Source organism: Octodon degus, unplaced genomic scaffold, assembly GCF_000260255.1.
Source record: "Octodon degus isolate 3935 unplaced genomic scaffold, OctDeg1.0 scaffold00352, whole genome shotgun sequence".
In the NCBI taxonomy this organism is placed as follows: domain Eukaryota; kingdom Metazoa; phylum Chordata; class Mammalia; order Rodentia; family Octodontidae; genus Octodon; species Octodon degus.
In genome coordinates, this window is record NW_004524928.1 from 445,452 (window position 1) to 449,934 (window position 4,483).

The following is a 4,483-nucleotide window of genomic DNA, read 5'->3' on the forward strand; positions in this document are numbered from 1 at the left end:
ATACCTAGAATTATACTCAGGACCTTGTGCTTGCCAAGTATGCACTGTGCACTGTGCTATATCCCTGGCTGTTGTTGTTTTATAATATTAACTAATACTCGTTTACAGTACACAGTGATTGCATACATCATGTTTTTCCAGAAATTGAGGTTGTGTCTTAGCAGGACAAAGAATGAAACCATGGATAGAAGAGGTATGGTGAAAGCAACTTAACTTAAAAGATTAGCCAGGCATGGTGGTGCACACCTTTAATTGCAGCACTGGAGAGGCTGAAGCAAGAGAATCTTTGCAAGCTCAAGAGCAGCCACAAAGTGAGCTCCAAGGCCAACTTAAACTGCATGGAGAGACCATGTCTGAAAAAGAAAATGAAAAAAAAAAAAAAAAAAGGGAAGAAAATAAAAGCTGTAAAGGCAAACCAAAAAATCAAATTGTCTTTTGTCAGGGGCATAGCTCAGAGGAATAAGCGCCTGCCTGGCAAGTACAAGGTACCAAGTTGAATCCTTAGTACAAAAATTAAAAAAGAAGGGGGCCTGCTCATTAGTTCAGTTGTTTAAGTGCCTGCTTAAACAAAGCAGTCAGTCTCAGGATGCTGTGGTTCAAATCCCCTGTTGCTCGGGCCTTACCACTCCAGGCTGCCAAAAGAGAAAGTTAAAAAAGAAATAAAGGGCTGGTGAGATGGCTCAGTGGTCTAAAGCACCCACTTAGAATAAGCTAAGCTTAAGCAAAGCACAGGGACCACGGTTCAATCCCCCAGCACCACATGCCAGCCAGCCCCGCCCCCTGGTGGGCTGAGCTGGCCACGCACACAATAAATAAATAATTAAATAATTTTTTAAAAAAAAGAAAGAAAGAAAACTCCAGATAGCCAGGAGGGGGTTTTGAGTATGATGCTGTGAGGTCTCTGGCTAGGGCTTTTTTTTTTTTGCAGAACCAGGGATTGAACTCAGGCCCTTGCGTTTGCATTTGTCTGGGAAGCACTTATTCCACTGAGCCATCTCCCAGGCCCCACTGGCTAGGGCTTTTAAGAGATTTAGAAGGGAGCCCAGGCCATTGTGTGAGCAATGTAATCCCTACCCTGAAAGAGACTACGTATTTTTAGGGTCCTAGGCAGTATTTACACAATGTCCACAGAGTCCTGCACCATTCAGCCAACATCCTGCCTGGTCACGCTTCAGGGAGGTCCTACACAGCCACAAGACCCCTGGTAGAGGCTTATATAAGACCCTGGAAGGTGGTGACTCAGCAGGCTTCTTGACTCCATTTGGAGTGGTGTCCCTACAGTCTAATTAAGACTCCTAACTGTGCCACACAAACTCCTGTTAGAGTGGGAGCTGGTACATGTGCACAACGCATCAGGATTCTTGTTTGCCCATTTCCTCTTCCTCTTTCCATCTCTTGGTCCCCTTCCCATTTGCAAATTCTTAATACTAAATTCCTCAAGCTGGGCTCAACCTTGTGATCATCCAGAACCAGATTCCCAGGGTGATGTGATTGCAGGGGTAGGCCATTGTGCCAGGCCCACAATTTAGGGCTTTTTTTCTTTTCTGGTAATATAAGTTTCTTGTAAAAATTTTAATACAGAGGCAGTGAAAATTTCTATGAGAGGGGCCAGCGAGATAGCTCAGCAGACTAAAGTTCCTGCTTAGGTGAGCACAGGCAATCATGGAAGTGACAACAATACATGCCGGAACAGCCCCGCCCCAGGGCAGGCTGAGCGAGCCAGAGCCCTGGCCAGCGGTCGGTCACTGGGGAGCTGAAAACTGAAAGATCGCTGTAACAACCAAATACATATTAAAAAAAAAAAAAAAAAGTTTCTATGTGATTCGTCTTAACTATTTAGCATACATCAGTGCATGTTTTCTTTTTCTTTCTTTCTTTTTTCTCTTTTTTGGTATGGGGGATCAAACTCAGGACCTTGCACTACATTTTCTTAAATGTCCATGTAGGTTTATTTTTACCTACATATCATCATATACCTTCTAGACTATAACCTGTTTTTCTTTTTTGTTTTGTTTTATGTTGCTGGGAATGGAGGCTAGGGCCTTGAGCATATTAGGTAGGCACTCTACTGCTGAGCTATACCCCAACCCTTTTATTTTATTTCAAGATAGGGTCTCATTAGGATTTTTTTTTTTTCTTTTTTTGGGCCACACAGGATGCTTTCAGGGCAAATCTGGTTTGGCTTGAGGGTGAGGAGATCGAACCATAGCATCCTGAGCCTGACTGCTTTGTTTCTTTTTTTTATTTTTTTTTTTATTATTATTTATTTATTTCATTTATTTTGTGTGTGTGGCCAGCTCAGCCCACCAGGGGGCAGGGATGGCTGGCCTGTGGTGCTGGGGGATTGAACCGTGGTCCCTGTGCTTTGTTAAGTTTGTTCTAAGTAGGTGCTTTAGACCACTGAGCCATCTCACCAGCCCATAAGGATTTTTTTTTTTTGTTCCTCGAATGGCTTCAGGGCACTTTTGGCCAGCGGGAGAGTTGTGAGGTTCGAACTCCAGCAACCTGAGGCTGAAAGCTTTGTGGAAGCAGCCACTTAAAGGCCTGAGCTAGGGCCATGCCCCCGCTTTGTTTCTTTTTCTTTCTTTTTTTTTTTTTTTTTTTTGCGGAACTGGGGATTGAACTCAGGCTCTTGAGCTTGCCAGGGAAGCGCTTATTCCACTGAGCCATCTCCCCGGCCCCAAATTTTATTTTTATTCTTTTCTGGTACCAGGGATTGAACTCAAGACCCTGTGCTTGCCAGGCAGTGTCTTATTCTACTGAGCTATCTCCCCAGTCCCTGCTTTGTTTCAGCAGGCACTTAAACCCCTGAGTTAATGGGCAAGCCCCCCCCCCCCCCCCCGCCCAGGGTCTCATTAAATTGCTGTTCTGCTTAACTGGAATTGTAGGTGTATACCACTCCTCATGGCTGCTTTTCTCCAAATTACTGAGAAATAGCAAATTTAGTCCATTTCAATACATAGACTTACACAATATTAACAATATTGCAAGCCAGGCATGGTGGTGCAGGTCTGTAATCCCGCCACCCAGGGGACTGAGGCAAGGGGATCACAAGTTTGAGGCCAGCCTAAACTTCATAGCAAAAAAAAAAAAAGGAGGAGGGCCAGGGAGATAGTTCAGTAGAATAAGAGCTTGCCTGGCAAGTGCAGGGTCCTGAGTTCAATCCCTGGTACCACAAAAAAAAGGGCGGTGGGGATTTGTCTCAAAAAAAAGGTTTTTTTTGCACAGAAATCTATGTATGCTATATACTTTTTGAGCCAATCTCCTATTCCCAGACCTTAAATTGTTTCCAGATTTAATATTACTGGCCTGTAATCTGAACTTCTCATCTCTCTCTTCTCTCTCTCCTCTCTTCTCTCTGTGGTACTGGGAATTGAAGCCAAGATCTCACACATGTGAGGTAAGAGCTCTACCAGTAAGCTCTGCTCCCCAGTAGCTTCCTCTCCCTTTCTTTCTTCTAATTCTCCTTCTCCTTCTCCTTTTTCTTTAATGCAAAATCCCACAAGTCCCTCATCTTTTCAGGAGATATTGTCAAAGTAATTAATTTTATTTTAAAAAGGCTGATTTATTTCTTATTTCTTCAATTTCTTTTTCCCTTGCTACTAAAGGGTTTTTTTTCCCCCTACGTTTCCTTTGTTTTCTTCATCTTCTTCTAATATTCATCCCAGTAATGACCTAAATCTTGCTGTTTCTAGGTTAAGCCCTTCTTTGGCACATTTGCCATCTGTTGTCCTGATTTCCCAGGCACAAGATTTTATCCTCTTGATAATTTTTCACTAGGCTAATCTTTGTACCATCTATAAAGTACTTTTTTAGTTGATAAATCTTGCATGTCATTATTATTGCTTATTTTATTGTGATGACAGAGGTTGACCTTTTGAGCTAACATCTAAATTTTGTAAAAGTACTATACAAACTGCCTGGCCCATTGCTTTTCAGTATAGTTATATTTCACATAGTAATTACTTTCTCATGACTGTCCATTATGAAAATTACACAGAGAGCTTTTTAACATAACTTTGAGCATCTCTCTCTCTCTCTCTCTGCAGTACTGTGGATTGAACTCAGGACCTTGTACTTGCCAGTCAAGCACTTATTCATTGACCTATCTCTCCTGCTCAAGCACTTCTCTTAATGTCTGATGAATAGTTCCTAAAAAGTAATTTTTTTCAATATCTGGGTTTGAATCCAGGCCTTATGCATGCCAGGCAAACACTCCACTACTGAGCTATATCCTTAACTTTAAAATATATATATATTTAATACAGGGTCTACAGAATCTCACTACACAGATCAGTCTCATAGTGATCCTCCTGTTTTTATTTATTTATTTATTTATTTATTGTGTGTGTGTGCGTGTGTGTGGCCAGCTCAGCCCACCAGGGGGCGGGGCTGGCTGGCATGTGGTGCTGGGGGATTGAACCGCGGTCCCTGTGCTTTGTTAAGATTGTTCTAGGTAGGTGCTTTAGACCACTGAGCCATC